This window comes from Oxyura jamaicensis, chromosome 1 (genome assembly GCF_011077185.1).
Source record: "Oxyura jamaicensis isolate SHBP4307 breed ruddy duck chromosome 1, BPBGC_Ojam_1.0, whole genome shotgun sequence".
Classification (NCBI taxonomy): Eukaryota; Metazoa; Chordata; class Aves; order Anseriformes; family Anatidae; genus Oxyura; species Oxyura jamaicensis.
Window position 1 is genome coordinate 145,137,826 of NC_048893.1, and position 18,476 is coordinate 145,156,301.

General features: G+C 38.3%; 1 protein-coding gene and 1 long non-coding RNA gene across 2 annotated transcripts in view; both read left to right on the plus strand.

The window, feature by feature from the left end:
- The window catches only part of FAM155A (family with sequence similarity 155 member A), a 515,407-nt gene that overhangs the window by 337,780 nt on the left and 159,151 nt on the right, over nt 1-18,476 (plus strand). The window lies entirely within an intron of this gene.
- Nucleotides 17,861-18,476, plus strand: part of LOC118162298 — a 752-nt gene continuing 136 nt past the window's right edge. Inside the window, exon 1 of the long non-coding RNA XR_004748383.1 lies at nt 17,861-18,428. This is a non-coding gene — a long non-coding RNA (uncharacterized LOC118162298). The remainder of the gene's footprint in view (nt 18,429-18,476) is intronic.

Here is an 18,476-nt window from a genome sequence, read left to right on the forward strand (position 1 = left end):
AAAAAGAAAAAGAAAAAGAAAAAGAAAAAGAAAAAGAAAAAGAAAAAGAAAAAAAGAAAAAGAAAATAAGAGAAACAAAAAAAGAAAAAGAAAGAGAAAGAGAAAGAAAGAGAAAGAGAAACATTTGCCCTTGAAAATGTTAAATATGGATGAATCAAAAGACAAACTGTCAATAACACACCAGTAATCATATCAAATAATTGTTTTTCTTTAATGCAAATAAAAATTGAAATTATCATACTTAACAGAGGATTGTATGTATTTTAAGAGAGGGAGAAATAATGTTGAAACAGCTCAGCATGTTTAAACTTCAAGCAATTAAACAATAAATATTTGGTCAGTTATGTTGATCCAATCATTAGGAAAAAAATATCTTGCATACAAATAATAATAATAATAATAAAGATCTATGATCTTACTTGAATCCCTAGTCAACTTTTTTTTTTTTTTTTTTTTTTTCCCCACAGACTTCCTAAATTAGTACCTTGGAAATTATAACCATTTTTTGTTCTGAGATTAAGAAATGAAGAATAAATGATTTTTCTTTCCAATAGTTTAAGGAAAATACTGTATTCCTTCATTATTAGGAATATTCTTGTCAGCATACCTACTTGTATGAAGAAACATAATTATGTACGATTGGAAAAGTCCAAATATCAGACACTCCTGATCGTCATTTGTAATTAACTCAGTTATAGCTAGCGAAATATTCATTTTAAGGGGCAGATAACTGTGGTAGAATAGAGTAAATCTTTCTACATATTTGTTTATTTTTTCCCATACAGTCTTTCAGGATCTACACACCTTCAATAGTAGAAGGAATAACGGGTTTAAATTAAAAGATGGTAGATTTATATTAGATATAAGGAAGAAATTCCTTACTCTTAGGGTGGTGAGGCACTGGAACAGGTTGCCCAGAGTAGTTGTGGATGCCCCACCCCTGTAAGTGTTCAAGGAAAGGTTGGATGGGGCTTTGAGCAACCTCGTCTAGTGGAAGGTGTCCCTGCCCATGGTGGGGGGCTGGAATTAGATGTCTTTAGGGTTCCTTCCAACCCAAACCATTCTATGATTCTATGAGTGTTTTCATACAAGCTATGTCCTTCTACTTGCTTATTAGATTTATAGCAAATTGAATAAAATATCCATTAATATTCATTCCATCCTGATATCAAAAGTATTATGAGCACATGACTTACACAAAACCAGCATTAGTTTAAGGATACATTATTTCACATGTTATATGTACAACAAACAGTGAAATGGTTTTTTTTTTAAATGTTACAAATGCATTGGTAGCATCTCTTATAGGAATGTTTTCTTTCATTTTATAAAAGCAGTTATGACTATAACCTTATTTTGTAGACAGGGTATGACTTCCAACATTTTTCCCACATAAATTACCTTACTAAGGTTTTCTTCACATCCTTTGTAATCTTCATTTTACAGCTACTATTAAACAGTTTACCATAGTCAGCCCACTCTCATCTGTCTAGACTTCATTTTTCTTTTTTTAGTATAAACATTTCTTAACTGATTCAGGACTTTGGGAACATATGAGCATTGTCCCAAACAGAATTAGTAAAATTCCACAGAATCACAGAGTCATCTAGTTTGGAAGAGACCTCCAAGGTCCTGCTGCAGGGAAAAGTTAACATCCCAGCCAGACCCAGTACATCAACCTGGGATTCTATGACCCTTCTATCTCTCCTATATCTGGTCCAGACTTATGGTCACTCCAATACTTAGCTCCCAAACCAATATGTCAGCTTGATTTTCACAAGTGATCACACACTGGCATAGACACCAATTCAACATGCAGGCTCACCAGCCTCTCTAGTTGCTGGCATGACAGACAGACAGACAGACATACTTTCTTGGCTGACTCATTGCTTGCATGCAGACCTCCATACATACATGCACACTGAACAGAGTTTCCTAATTCAGGAAAAGATTTGGAAATTAAGTTTAATGAGAAGACAGAATAGGCTGCACTGATCAGTTGCAGGGCATGTCCTGACCAGCCACTTCATACAATTGATCCTTTTAAGCCCTTTATTACTTAGCCCTTTCCCTTGCTTTTTCCACTTTGATCCATCTCTTTCCATATTCTTGGTTCCTTCCAAACACCCCTTAACTTGTTATTTGCAATCCTGAAATACTTTTTACTTGCATCCCATAATGGGTCTTAAAACCCTAGCCAGTGAACCCTTTCAGTCCAAAAGCTGATCTGGGAAGAACATTATCCATAGACTCACCCTGGGAGAGATGCTTGTGCCTCTGACCCAATTATTGAGTTTCCCAATCTGCTCTCATGTGTCAATGCTCCTTCATGTGAATGGAGAGGAGCCCTTTTGTCATGTAGCTTAACAACTTCCACAGAAATTCCATGGTATTTATCAGAACATATTTTGAGGTTATATCCATACACTGAACAAACCTTGGGTGACTAAGGCTGCAACATGGTGGAAATATACTTTAAAAAACTGTTGCATCACCCTAGTCAACAAAATTAACATAATGGAAGTAACTAAATTAGAGCAATAGAGACCAGTTTTGAGTGAACTTCAGAAAAGAAGACAGGAATAAGGGAACATATATGTTTCCTATAAAACAGTCAGTCTATATAGAATATTATATTTTTTTATATGATGAAAAAAATCCCTCTATATTGGTTAGCAGGTGGTACAGAAATATCTCACCAAGAAATTTCAATGCTGTTCATTAGTGTTCTGCTCCTTTTCTGGTAAAAACAATATAATGATATTTTGACCTAAGTGTCTATCCAACATTCTATCCTGCCTAATCAACACTGTGAGATTACTGAAATGCCTACAACTAATCCAACATATTGTTTTCTACTGGTCGAAAACTGCTAATGTACCCATATGTTTTCAAACTCCAATAGATTCATGCAAAAAGAAGACCAAAGATTACAGTGAAATTTCCAAGAATCCTGTGTTGGTAACAGAACTAATGAACTGTTAATATTTTCTGTCTGTCATCATGGATGGACACAGCCTGCTTTTCTATATTCCTTAGAATTGTACTTTTCTTCCCGAAGTCAACATACAGAAACTTATTTAGTATCTTACATTACTCAGTGTGAAAGGAACGAGATTTTTTTTTCCTTTTTTTTTCTTTTTTTTTTCTTTTTTTTCTTTTTTCCGTTCTGTCTTCTTTGATAGAGTATTATCATCAGTCTCAGTCCTTCTAACATGACTTGATGAAAGTAATGATTTTCAGGGAATGGGAATATTCTTTCAGGAACAGGAACTTAATTATTTCTTTAATCAGTGTACCACACTGACCTGACACCCAGAAGTGAAAATTGTGGCATAGGAACAATGGAAATAATAACAATAATAATAATTAGTCTTCATAATAACTCGCAATGAATAATTCATTGAACAAATTTAGCCATTCTTTTTGTCCCTGTCTGTATTTCCCCAGATTTTTCCTTTCTACCCTTTTTAAAAATGGGAGTGATGTTTCACTTTTTCCAGTCACCAGGGACTTTACTCAACTGCCATGACTTTTCAGATATGAGAGAGAGAGGTTTGGCAACTCCAACAGCCAGTTGCCTCAGGACTCTGGGGAGCATGTCATCAGGCCCCATAGACATATGCCTGTTGACTTTCATCAGAAGGTCTTCTTTCCATCATCTTCTTTCCATCATTTATCGACAGTCCTTTCCATCATTTATCGTCAGTCCTGGCAATCAGGGGAGGTCCGGCTAGCAAACGGGACACCCATATAAAAGAAGGGGGCCAGAGGGTAGACCTGGGGAACTGTAGGCCTGTTAGTTTAACATCAGTGCCAGGGAAGCTCATGGAGCAGATTATCCTGGGTGTCATCATGCAACACTTGCAGGGCAAGCAGGCGATCAGGCCTAGTCAGCATGGACTTATGAAGGGCAGGTCCTGCTTGACAAACCTGATCTCATTCTATGACAAGGTGACATAGTGGATGAGGGAAAGGCTGTGGACGTGGTCTACCTTGACTTCAGTAAGGCATTTGACACCGTTCCCCACAGCATTCTCCTCAGGAAACTGGCTGCTCATGGCTTGGACTGGCGTATGCTTTGTTGGGTTAAGAGCTGGCTGGATGGCCGGGCCCAGAGAGTTGTGGTGAATGGAGTCAAATCCAGTTGGAGTCCGGTCACTAGTGGAGTCCCCCAGGGCTCGGTACTGAGACCAGTCCTCTTTAACATCTTCATCGATGATCTGGATGAGGGGATCAAGTGCACCCTCAGTAAGTTTGCAGATGACACCAAGTTAGGTGCGTGTGTCGATCTGCTCGAGGGTAGGAAGGCTCTGCAGGAGGATCTGGATAGGCTGGACCGATGGGCCGAGGTCAACGGTATGAAGTTCAACAAGGCCAAGTGCCGGGTCCTGCACCTGGGGCACAGCAACCCCAAAGAGCGCTACAGGCTGGGAGATGTGTGGTTAGAAAGCTGCCTGGCAGAGAAGGACCTGGGAGTATTGGTTGATAGTTGGCTGAATATGAGCCAACAGTGTGCTCAGGTGGACAAGAAGGCCAGCAGCATCCTGGCTTGCATAAGAAACAGCGTGGGCAGCTTTTCCAGGGAAGTGATTGTCCCCCTGTACTCGGCACTGGTGAGGCCACACCTCGAGTACTGCGTTCAGTTTTGGGCCCCTCGCTACAAGAAGGACATGGAGGTGCTTGAGCGAGTTCAGAGAAGGGCTACGAAGCTGGTGAAGGGTCTGGAGAACAAGTCTTATGGGGAGTAGCTGAGGGAGCTGAGACTGTTTAGCCTGGAGAAGAGGAGGCTCAGGGGCGACTTTTCACACTCTACAGGTACCTGAAAGAAGGCTGTAGCAAGGTGGGGATTGGTCTATTCTCCCACATGCCTGGTGACAGGATGAGGGGGAATGGGCTAAAGTTGTGCCAGGGGAGGTTTAGGTTGGATATTAGGAAGACCTTCTTTACTGAACGGGTTGTTAGTCACTGGAACGGGCTGCCCAGGGAAGTGGTTGAGTCACCATCCCTGGAGGTCTTTAAAAGACATTTAGATGTAGAGCTTAGGGATATGGTTTAGCGGAAGATTTGTTAGCGTTAGGTCGGAGGTTGGACTCGGTGATCTTGGAGGTCTCTTCCAACCTAGACTATTCTGTGATTCTGTGTGATTCTGTCTTGAAGCTGATCTTTGCTTACTGCGGAATGAACTGTGCTCCACCAGCCTTCATCTACAGGTCTGCAGAAATGAGAGAGTTGGGAAGCCTGATTGGCAGTGAAGATTGAAGCAAAGCAGTTGCTGAGTACTTCAGCCTTCTCCATGTTTGTTGTTACCAGTTCTCCCTTCTCGTCTATCCAAGGGAGTACGGTCTCCTTGACCTTTCTTTTCTGGCCAATGTACCTATAGAATCCCTTCTTCTTATTTGCATCCCTTGCCAAGCTCAGTTCCATCTGTGCCTCGGCTTTCCTGATCCCACCTCTGCGCATCCCGTTGGCATCCCTGTACTCTGCCCTGGCTACATGTCCCAGCTTCCACTGCCTGTGCATTTCCTTCTTGCACCTCAGTTTGACCAACAGGTCCTTGTTCAGCCAATCCCTTTTTTTGCCCTCCCTGCCTGTTCTCTTACACCCGGGGATGGAGAGTTCTTGTGCTCTAAGGAAAACATCTTTAAAGAGCTGCCAGCTCTGCTCAGCTGCTCGGCCCCTAAGGACAGTTTTCCAAGGGATCTCATCCATGAGGTCTTTAAACAGCTCAAAGTTCGCTCTTCAGAAGTTCAGGGTCCTGACTTTGCTCCTCGCCAGGTCCACATTCTTCAAAGTCACAAAGTCAACCAGGGCATGGTCACTGCAGCCCAGACTGCCTTTTATCTTAACTCCTTTAATGAGTTCATCAGCACTGGTAAGCACTTGGTCCAGTAACACTTCTCCTCTGCTTGGTTTGCCTAATACCTGGACCAGGAAGTTATCCTCAGCACACACCAAGAGTCTTCTGGATTGCTTACAGCCTGCTTTGTGGCTTTTCCAGCAGGTATGCTTCTTGTAGCTTCTTGTAGATTCTTGTAGCTTCTTGTGCACCCAGAGCCTTCTCACAGTCAGGGCAGCATGAAAAACTGAACAGTCCTTAATTCTGTATAAGCACTCCTCAGCAACAACAAATCATCATGGTTGTTATCAGCACTGTTTTTCTCCTGAATTCAAAAAGCAGTACATACCAGCCACTATGAAGAAAATTAACTCTATCCCAGCCAAAACCAGGTAGGTGATGGGAATAAGTAGTTGGCAGGAGATAAGGCATATGATTTTTTTCACTTATTTGAAAAGTATTAATGGTTAAGCTATAGCAATAAGGACAGGATTAAGTATTCTTTGCCTACAGGAGCAGAATTAGGTTTCCATTCACCTGTGTATATGCAAAATTTGAAATTCAGGTTCCACAAATATCCATTGCATAAACTACCATATGAAGTTGAAACAAATGTACACCTATTTTTGTGGGGAAAAAAAAAAAAAATGTTTATATTTACTGTTCCCTTAACATTTCTTTCCATTTCAATAATATTTTGTTATTACATTCTACATAGTATACCATAACATACTACATGGCAAGGAACAATAATAAGTCTCATTATATGCCCAGGCAGAGATGGTGTCATACAGCTGTTCAGGTTGGATAGAACCTCATGGGGTGTCTAGTGCATGCCCGCACTCAAAGCAGGGCCAACTGTGAAATCAGACCAGGCTAATTTGTGTAGGGATTTGTCCAGTTGAATACCTCTAAGTATAAAGCCCGCACAGCTGCCCTGAGCAGACTAGCCTTGCCGTTCTTCCCTAGTGAATATCTCAAATGGCTTCTGAACTAGTCCTTTTTGGTGAATTCCCTATAGCATAATTGTATTTATCATAGATAAATATTTGTTTATATTTCAAGAGAAAATATGTTGTTCTGCCTCTATATTTATGCTTCACCTTGAGCAAATGTACTTTACATAAATGGCACAGGTCACATGCAAAATTCTCTCCATTCCTATTTTTGAACTTTCTCAGTTGGTCAATGCATATTGAGAGGGAAGAATAAATGTGAAATAAGTACATTAGAGTACTGCTGTCTTTGAGATATTATGTATCCTGAGCAGATAATTCCACAATAACATAATCTATATTGAAAAGAGAGCAGCTATGTAATGTTAACTAAATGTACTGGTCTGCAAATCTAAGATTTTTCATCTACCCTGGAAGATGATACAGTACATTTTACCATCTAGGCAGAATTTTCAACTAACTCCACTCTAAACTGTTATTTCTAGAAAGGAGAATAGGTGTTTTCTCTTTTATTCCCAGTTACCTGCCACTAGCAAAGTTGATCATGGACACTAATTTTAGGATAATGTCTGGTCATGCTAGGGCTAAACTATACAAACTGGACTTACTAACTGATGTGTTCAAAGTCAAATGACCTAATAAGGAGAATAGCTATAGTTAATCCCAATGGTTTGGGGAATGCACATAATCAGCAATGTGCAAACTGTTCTTTGTCCAAAAAGTATGAAGCATACTCTTTTCTACTTCCCCTCTTGCTGGTCTGATGATGCAGATTGTAGTCAACCTATAGAGACTATGGGTAAAAAATGTTGACTCCCTTCATTTATAGGGGCTACATATAAATTACAAAACATTGCTCATGTTTTTTTCTCCTCAAGTCCTATCTAGTGTTACTTTCCAATGCATGTGATTTCTCAGCTCAAGGATAAAGTCAAGATGAAATGCATCTGTTGACCTTTGTGAACTGTGATTTCATAGGATGTGGCACTGTGGAACAGTAATAAAAGTAGCATTACCTGTCCCTTTATTTGAAGTTATAGAATCCTTCTTCATTCATCATCAACAGAAGTGCCAAGGTCTGATCTCCAAATTCCCGAATGCTGCAAGTGATGGTAATTTAGTACAGTTGCTTTCTTTCTCAAAAAGCCAAAGTGCCAGTCAAAAGAGGTCGAAGTCACAGTGGCTCGCCTAAATGCACTTCTGTGGTCAAAGGAAGAACCTTAAATAAGAGATATATTTCATGGATTCAGATGTGTGACACTGAATGGTGGTGTACTGGTGGTGAGGAAGAAAATATAGACAAAATTGAAAAGGTTCTTTTGGGAAAAAAAAAAAAAAAAAAAAAAAAAAAAAAAAGTACTACTTTGAAGACAATGGTATTTAGTCAGAATAAACTGTGAGAAAAAAAAAATATATATATATATATATGTATATACACTGTATGCTAAAACCAAATCTTAGGACAAGACCTCTGCCAGCAGCGAAAAAAACACACAAACAAAAACATTTCATGTCTTGATGGTGGCTTATCCTGCATTGTTTTCTGCTTCTTTTTCTTATAGATGCCTCTCAGTGGCTTCCATGATAGTGATGGTGAGTATGCTGTTCAGTTCCAAAGATCTTGTCAATCACCGGGTACATCAGATCAAATTTAACTTCTCACAACTTCTTTATGAAATCTCACCATTTAAAATTCATCTAGGCACCACTCCTATCATGCCATCCTGGAAGAGAATTTTGAGATTGTTTTTTCCCCCTCATAATTTCTTGTTCCTCCTTGGATGGGAGGAACCCATCTTGTCATGTTAGAAGTTGATTATTACAGATTTTTCATCTGTTTTCAGATATAGTAGTCATAGATTCTAAGTATCTTAATATCTCTACGGATTTTTGGCATGATTGTGAACCATTATCTCAATCACTTTTCCACATCTGAGAGCCCAAGATATTCATCAGTCTTGTGTAACTTTTCCTTTCACAGTTTGCTCCTTAGCTGTTTTCTTCCCTTTTGTCGTTGATGTACCATAATGCTGGGGGAGAAGGAATTAATAAGACTTTATATTATAGACTTTGAATCATCAGTTCCTTTTATCTTAAACATGCTTACTTGTGTTCTTTGTTTAATCATTCATAATCTCTGATTTTTTTTTATTATTTTTTTTTGAAAGGGAGGACGAGGCAGCGTAAAAGAAAATTGATTGTACTGGTCATGTAGCTAGTAGTATTTTATTTTTCTTGTGATCAGTTGTTCATCTTTTGGCCTTAGCTTCTGCTCCAACCCAATACTGAAATGATATCACTTATGAGAAATTTCTGACAAAATAAGTGGTAGGTGGAAACTAACTATTCGATTGTAAACTCTAGTTATTTCTTTGATGTTTTTCAGGAATAGAATAGTTAGAAATTTTCAGTTTTCATTGATACACAGCAAAATCCTTTGTTAATGAGAAAAAAAAAATACACAGGCATATTTTATTTATTTTTTGTTTGTTTACATAAAACACATAAAAGACTACTCTTTTCTTGCTTAGATCTCTCCTTAGAAACCTTTTCTTCTATAAAGCCTTAAAGAAAACAGCTGTCTAATGCTTTTATTTCTAATGGAAGGCAGAATATAATGTTCATCCTGCATCATGCATTCCACTAATCTTGCTGAACTACAATGTACTTTCATTGATGTTGGTTTCATCTGTTATTCTGTGTCTAAATATCGCTAGTCCCTTGTAGTGAATCCAAAGTCTCTATACAAGCTGCTCAAAAAGAAGACATTTTTGGTCTTTTTTTGGTCGTTTTTGTACAGAGTATCATCATCTTCGTTACTATGTGTAAATTTTTGTTTTAGCTTAATTAGAAAAATATACTACTTTTGTGTTATATTTTCATTTGTGGAGACTGGAAAAGAGTGGACCTACTACTATTTTTTTTTTTTTTTTTCCTGAGTGTATAAACATGAGCCAGATAATATCTGTATCAAGGTTTTTGCATGAAATGTTGAAACGTTAGTACTAAGTAATTCCACTGAAATTAAATGGGAGGGGGGAGATTTTAAGGTGACTGATCTATCTGATGAGATAAAAAGGGCATCTGTGACTGAAATTTATCCCTTGAGTTCTGCAATTTCTTCTTTTCAAGTATTACCAAGTAGTACAAGAACTCATTGCTGCTATCACATGATATATAAATTTATATCATATCATGTGTCATTGAAAAACTGTTGAAGTCAGAATTTTTCCTTTGGGAATGAAAAGCTAAATACAAATGTATAAAATACAATAACTTAGATAAGGCAGTGAATAGTAATTTTCCTTCCTTCTCCCTTCCTACTTCTAATACTGCTAATCTACTGATGGCTTATAGTAACTGTAATTTTAATATTCCCTTCTGTTCGCAATACTGTAACTACTTTTGCCAACAGATATAAGAGTGGAGGCAGATTTCCCTTTCTCTCCTCATATGGATCCCCACAGTGGCATTGATCATTTGATACAGCAATATTCAGTGGACTGTTTAAAACATGAAATATGGAAAATCTAAGATGGGTTTAGCAGTGTGATTGTTTCACCTCTGGTTGATCTTATTGTTAAATGACAACTGAACCACAACTCAAGTACTGTAACATCTTCCCCCCCACCCCCCCACCCCCCCATATGAAGTTGCTCAGTGTCTTTATTTGATTTAGGAGCCTAAAGTGTTTCCTTTTCTCTTTTTCTTGTTCCACCTTTTGTTGAGGTACACCAAACTTTCTGGATGGCCACAACCATTGATTTGAGTTTATGGAGGTATCAAAATTCAAGTAGTCTTAATATGGATTTTCATGGTGATTCCTTTGGGTATAGTCCATCTGATAAAAGATATAATGAAAATTCAGAGACTGCAAGAATGACAGGCATGTTCATCAGCTTGCTTTGGAGTGTTACAAAGAGTCTATATAAGTACTTTATTGTTAAACCTGAAAATGTGGAGGGAGAGAGCCAAGAGAAAGCACTGTAAGAAAATAAAATTTTGACACATGTTCAACTTTACCATAAAAGCAATGTATGTAGCATCACATGATATGGTATGCAATGAAAAATCACACTTAGGAAATGACTGTAGAATTTAGGAGATAAATGAGACTTTCACAATGACTTATATTCTTGCCAATGATAGTCAACAGTTGCAAAACAAAGACTTATGGCTGCTTGAGTTAAACTTCACAGTATTAATGCAGCTGTTTTCAAGATAATTATTTTCTTTGAGTGGCCAAAAGAATTTGGCTGTCTGTCTTATGCCTTTTCAGTTCTCACATGATTGGGAAATCCCCAAAACTTTTCCAGTTGTAAAAGTAAACGAAGTGTCTCACTGATCAAAGATAGTGTGAATGTGTAAATTCACAGATACTGTGATACTGTGAATAATTCCACTCTAACAGAACTAAAAGTCTGATTAGAAAATGTTTACAGAGGAAATGGGACAAAGACAGCGGCAACACAAGGAATGTTCATTTTAAAATTCTGTTTAACGTTCATGTAATAGAGAACAGATAGTCAACTCTTAAATACAATCGTGGGGGAAGAAGGAGGGAGAAAGCAGAGGAAGTCTATTTTTGAAAATACACTATCAGTTCTCAGACAATTCCCATGTAATCACAGGATGGTTTTGATGCAATACATATTGCATAAAGATAGATGGTAATATCTGGAACAGGTATTAGGACTAACCATCCTCATAGAATCCTGAACAGATTTCTAACATTTAGGTACATCCATATGCTTGTCTTAGAGCTGTGAGGGCTGTTCACTCCCACTTTTTACTTTTTTTTTTTTTTTTTTTTTTTTTTTTTCATCCATTGAAACAAACTTCTGTTTAAAATTTAATTTTGCATATATTTGCATTTTTCCAGAAGCAAGATTTTTTTGCGGATTTAGGTACCTATCTTGTGATTTTGGTATTTGCTCAAAACAAAACCAGATTAAGGGTGTTATATAACGCTTGTAGTAACAAAGCTGATTTTTTGAATATACCTTATGTTCATAACATATAATATATTATTGTTTTTGAAATTCCCAGAATTTCAAAACTTTCAAAATTGTCAAAACTTTGTTTTGTTTTCACTTTGCAGTGACAGGAACTACTACCCAATAGGGCAAACAGTCCTTGAGGAGTATAAGATTAACCCTTTTACAGTTATCTAGGGTGGTGATTTGGCCATGGCCTGAAGCCAAACACACACTCAGTCTCTACCCTTGCAGGATGGGGGAGAAAATATGAAGAAGCAGAAAATGAAAACTTATGGGTCAAAATAAAGACAGGAAATGATTCACCAGTTATTGTCATGGGCATAACAAACTTAACACAAAAAAGTTATTGTCATATATCATAAACCTTTAAATACTGATTTGTGTATTTGGAAACAAAGGCAAAAACACAGATGCTTACAGTAAACATCTCTTTTCCCCACTTCCCAGTCTCCACTCCCTTGTTATCATCACAGGTTGCACTCAGTCCCTTCAATGAGACACAAGAGGTTGGCATCATGTAGGCATTTCTTTCTGCCCCTTCTGTTTTTCACTTATTTTTTCCACTCCTTCCTCCCTTCCTTCCTAACTCATTGCCTCTGCTTCAGCGTGGGTCCTTCATGGGCCTCAGTCCCTTCCTTTGACCAATTTACCCTTCAGTGTTACCAGTTCTGCCACAGAGTAAATCCTACTGCTCTTGCTCTCATTCCTTTGCTCCTTCCTTCTTGGTGCTTTACTCTTTCTCAAATAATTTTTCTGAAAACTGCCACCAGTGGGGCTGCTGCGCTCAGGTATGCCCTGCCATGAGGCTGTGGGAGCTTGCTGGAACTAGTTGGAACTAGCTGTATCTCCTCACAGGGGCCTCCCAAGGTTGCCCCTGCAGCTCCCAGCTCCCAGCTTCAGGACATCTGAAGCTAATACATCTTGGTATAGGATACAATTCAGGAATAGACATAGCTTATAAACATGCATTTAATTCCATCTAAGCCTTCAGAAAGACAGAGAAATGTGAAAGACCACGATATTTATTTTATTTATTTTATTTATTTATTTATTATTAGTGCTTGAACTGTACAATACATATGAAGGGGTAGACTCAGGGAGGAGAGAAATATGTAAACTGAAAAAAAAGAAAGCAGCAGCTAAAGGATTGCAATCAGAGGCTGAATAAAGGAACAATAATGGAAAACGCTCATATTGCCAGTTAAGCCAAATTTTACCAGTTATCATTAGATATTTATCTCAATCAGATACTTCTGTGTTTGCTCTAAAAATTATTCTAGTTCCACCAAATACAGTATAAGTTTCTGCATCATCTTAGAATTATAGAATTATAGAATCATAGAATATCTCGAGTTGGAAGGGACCCATAATGATCATCAAGTCCAACTCCTGGCACTGCACAGGTCTACACAAAAGTTTAGACCATGTGACTAAGTGCACAGTCCAATTGCTTAATTTTCTTTGCTGAACAGCAGTACCTGTTTATCCATTCATATGGTGCCTTTCACAGAATAATTTCCCTCTTTTGGTAGTTTCAAATAAGCTACAAGTGAGAAATAAATAAATAAATAAATAAGCTTTTGCCTGTTTTGTTGTTGTATGTTTTTTGTTTTTTACTTCTTTCTGCCATGTGTAATACAGTTAAGGACTGTGTCACAAACTTTATACTCTTATATTGGTAGTCCCAGTGTAATAAAAAATAACCCCAGTGACTGGACAAACTAATCCTTGTTTTCCTGGCTCTGATCATGTCTTCCTTAAGAAATTAGAGCCTGTTACCTTCGGATTGTTATGTAAATGCAGATGCTGATTTCATGTCAAGTTCTCAGTTCCCATCAGTGTGTAGGCTTGTTATAGGGTCGTTTTTTTTTGTTTGCAAAATAAAGTGATGCTGCTTTTGCTGCAACTGACAGAATAGAAAAATTCACCTCTGTGGAAATGAAGAAGTCACAAAAACTTTTTTACTTTTGTTTGTTTATTTGTTTGTTTATGTTTTTTATTTATGTGTGTTATACACCATATACTATCTTCAATTAAAAACCCATTTTGAACATGTAACTATTTAAATATGCACACAGATCACTGGATTTTCAAGTGTTTCATTATCAAAAATTAAGGATTACTTTTTTAATTGCTTTTGAAATGTTTACCCAATGCAGTTCCAGAGGTACTTATCTGAAAGAAGTGTATATTAAGCTCCTCTTCTATAAGCTGGCAGATAAGCTTATTTTATATTTGCTTACCAGAGATTTATGCAGTTAGTGTTTACTGAAGTTTATGAAAACAAATCTCCACAAAAACATGACATTGTATCTTCTGTTTTGAATGTGGAAAACTGCTATGTTCGGCAAAATCCAGTCTGAGTAGGAATTTTTTTCTGTGCAATATTTTTGTTGCAACAGTAAAACAAAACAAAACAAAACAAAACAAAAATGAGTCTCATAATGGAAACGGGTCATGACTGGGTCTTTCTGTCACTGTATGTAAGAAAATAGTATAATCAGGTTTTAGGTAGAAAGGTCGTGTAGGTATTGCAAGAGGAGCATAGCCTTAACTGCAGAGTAAAAACATACCTCAGTTTCAATAGGAGATATAGGGATCTTCTTATTTAAAGGATGACAGTGGCACCTATAGCAAAACAGGTTGCAGCAAGTATGTAAAGATAAGTTTACCCCAGTGTCCAGATCCCAGATTAAGGTCCTACTGAGAGGCAATTACTCATTCAGGTAACTTCAGATTGACATCTTGCTCCAGAGTCATGTCCTACTGCCTCTTCTGCAGTATAGCCATTCTGACAAGGCTGTGTTTTATATAATATTTGAATATAAATTGCATTGCGTGGTGCTATGTAACAAATATAAATATCAAATCTGCTCATACTCAGTGCTTTTTTTTTTAAAAAAAAAAAAAAGTGTATAAAAGTTTTACTATCTGAGCATTGCAACTGCATTCACACCTGTTTAAAAATAGTGATTTGTTTGTAAATTTTCTGTAAATCTTCTCAGAGATTATATCGTAGAATCATAGAATATCCTGAGTTGGAAGAGACCCATAGGGATCATTAAGTCCAGCTGTTGGCTCCATAAAGGACCACCAAAAAATCAGACCATGTGTGTGAGAATGTTGTCCAAATGCTTCTTCAACTCCAGCAGTCTTAGTGGTGTGGCCACTCCTCGGTGGAGGCTGTTGCAGTGCCTGACCACCCTCTAGGTAAAGAACCTTTTCCTAACATCCAGCCTGAACTTCCTCTGTTGTTGCAACCCCATGGTGTTCCCTCAGGTCCTGTTGCTGTCACCAGAGAGCAGAGATCAGTACTTGCCCATCCACCCAAAACTGCACACAGTACTCAAGGTGAGGCTGCACCAGTGGAGAGTAGAGCAGGAAAATCCCTTCCCTCAACTGGCTAGCAATGCTGTGCCTGATGCACCCCAGTGTATGGGTGGCCAGGGCATCCTTTTGACTCATATTCAAATCGCCATCAACCAAAACCTCCAGATCCCTTTCTGTGGTACTGCTTTCCAGATTCTCATCTCCTAGTCTGTACACACAGACAGATCTGCCTCTTCCCAGATGCAAAATCTGGCACTTGCTCTTGTTAAACTTCATATGGTTGGTGATTGCCCAGCTCTTGTTTGTCAAGATGTCACTGCAAGACCCCTCTACCCTCAACAGGGTCAACCACTCCTCCTGTTTTAGTGTCATCCACAAACTCACTCAGTATACCTTCAATTCCTATATCCAAATCATTTATAAAAACATTAAAGAGAACCTGTCCTAAAATGTAACCCTAGGGAACTGCACTAGTGACCTGCCACCAGCCATTTACTATAACCCTTTGAGCCCATTCTGTCAGCGAATTGTTTACCCATCATATTATGTTTTTATCTAGCTGCATGCTGGACATTTTGTCTGGAAGGATACTATGAGAAGCGGTATTGAAAACTCTACTGAAAACCCAAAAGGCTACATCAACTGGCTTCCCTTGGTCAACTAGATGGGGGACCTTATCATAAAAAGAAATTAAGTTTTTTTAAGCAAGACTTTCCCCTCATGAACCTGTGTTTTCTATGACCAGTTATGACATTGTCCTTCAGGTGTTTTTAAATAACTCACAGAATAATTTTCTCCGTAATTTTACCAGGCAGCGAAATGAGATTGACAGGCCTTTAATTACCAGGGTCTTTCTTCTTGCGCTTCTTGAAGATTGGAACATTTGCCAGCTTCCAGTCAACTGGGACTCCTGCAGATTCCCAAGACCTTTGGAAATAATTGAGAGAGGTTTCTGAGTACAATAGGATGAATAATATCAGGCTCTATAGACTCATATGCATCCAGTTGGAGCAGCAAGTCCTGCACAGGTTTGGGGTTGGCTGGGAGTATATTGTTACCACAGACATGGTCCTCCAACGCAGGGCACCTGAGGTCCCTGAGCCCATCATCGGTACTGAAAACAGAAGCAAAGAAGGCATTACATGGCTGTCTTGTCTATGACCCTGTTTGTGACCATTCTCACCAATATTTTCTCTGTTCCTCCTTTTGCTGTTAACATATTTTGTATTTAATATATCATAATCCATATAATATAATATAATGTAATGTAATGTAATGTAATGTAATGTAATGTAATGTAATGTAATACATATACAACAATAGTGGCCAGCTTCAACTCTAATTGAGCCTGGGCCACACAATTTTTCCCCCTAAAATGGACAACAGCAACCCTGTAGTTCTCCCATGTCACCTAACTTTACTTCCAGTGACCATACATATGTTATGTCATTTATGATTAATCATAAGAAGAACAAAGAGTAACCAACCTATAACTGATCATTTTCTTTCTAAACTTCTAAATATGGTTCTTCAAAGGTTTCCTAGATTAATCTATACTTTGTTGTAAATTCAGCCACTGGAAACCAAAATGAATAAGCTCATCTGGAGCTCAATCTGGCTACTGCTGTTAAAGACAACAAAAAATGCTTTTATAAATATATCAGTACAAAAAGGAGGAGTAAGAAGAATCTTCATCCTTTACTGAATGTGGGGGGAAACCTAGTAACCAGAGATGAGGAAAAAGCTGAGGTGCTTAACGCCTTCTTTGCCTCAGTCTATAGCAGCAAAACCCGTTGTTCTCTGGATGCCCAGTACCCTGAGCTCGAGGAAGGGGATGAGGAACAGAATGTGGCCCCCACTATCCACGAGGAAATGGTTGGCGACCTGCTACAACATTTGGATGTACGCAAGTCGATGGGGCCGGATGGGATCCACCCGAGGGTATTGAGAGAACTGGTGGAGGAGCTGGCCAAGCCGCTTTCCATCATTTATTGTCAGTCCTGGCAATCAGGGGAGGTCCCACTTGACTGGCGGCTAGCAAACAGGATGCCCATCTACAAGAAGGGCCGTAAGGTAGACCCAGGGAACTATAGGCCTGTTAGTTTAACATCAGTGCCAGGGAAGCTCATGGAGCAGATTATCTTGGGTGTCATCATGTGGCAGTTGCAGGGCAAGCAGGCGATCAGGCCTAGTCAGCATGGACTTATGAAGGGCAGGTCCTGCTTGACAAACCTGATCTCATTCTATGACAAGGTGACATACTTAGTGGATGAGGGAAAGGCTGTGGACGTGGTCTACCTTGACTTCAGTAAGGCATTTGACACCATTCCCCAGAGCATTCTCCTCAGGAAAGTGGCTGCTCATGGCTTGGACTGGTGTATGCTTTGTTGGGTTAAGAGCTGGCTGGATGACCTGGCCCAGAGAGTTGTGGTGAATGGAATTAAATCCAGTTGGAGGCCGGTCACTAGTGGAGTCCCCCAGGGCTTGGTACTGGGAGGTACTCGGTACTTTAACATCTTCATCGATGATCTGGATGAGGGGATCAAGTGCACCCTGCTCTGCTGACTGTAAAAAAAAAAAAAAAAAAAAAAAAAAGAATTAAATCTTATGTTCTAGCAATATTTTCAACGTCAGTTTTCCCATGAAAGGCATACAATGAAATAATAGGAAATGAACATATCTGTTCATTATTTGCAGTGCTTCCTCCCAAAAATTTTATTTCTGTAACTCCTTATTCCACTAGAAATATTTTGGACTCACTTAAGTGAGTCAAGGTTACTGAACTATCTCTAATTTTAACTTTCAGTGATAGGCATTATTTTTAAAAAATGTTTTATATTTTAATCAGAAAAGTGGACCAGAATACAAGGAATACAAGAATACAAGAACCAGAACACAAAAGGAATACAAATACTTTAATAAAGAAAATACCTGACTACATTCAAGGCAATGCTTTACTAGACAGACTGATGCATATTTTTTTTTCTATTTTTTTTTTTCTTTTTTCCTCTCAGTTAATGCTGATACAAATACTATATCAAATCATTCCCAATTGTTCAAATTAAAAATTCACACAATACATGTTCCTAAATGTTGTGAATTATCTCCGTCCTCTGTTTCCTCTTTCTGTTTCTCTTTTATTGCCAAAAACCAACAGAAGAGCCCTGAAATGCCTGCTATATATCAAGAATGAGAGAACTTGTAATTCACAAACTGCAGTAAGTGTCATTTATCATTAATGTGATGAAGATTAATGTAGTTTCCCACTAAAAAGAACCTTATGAAGATGACTCTGGCTTGCAGGTGTGATAAATGATTAAGTCCCAAATAGGATTTTTGTGATTTATTAAG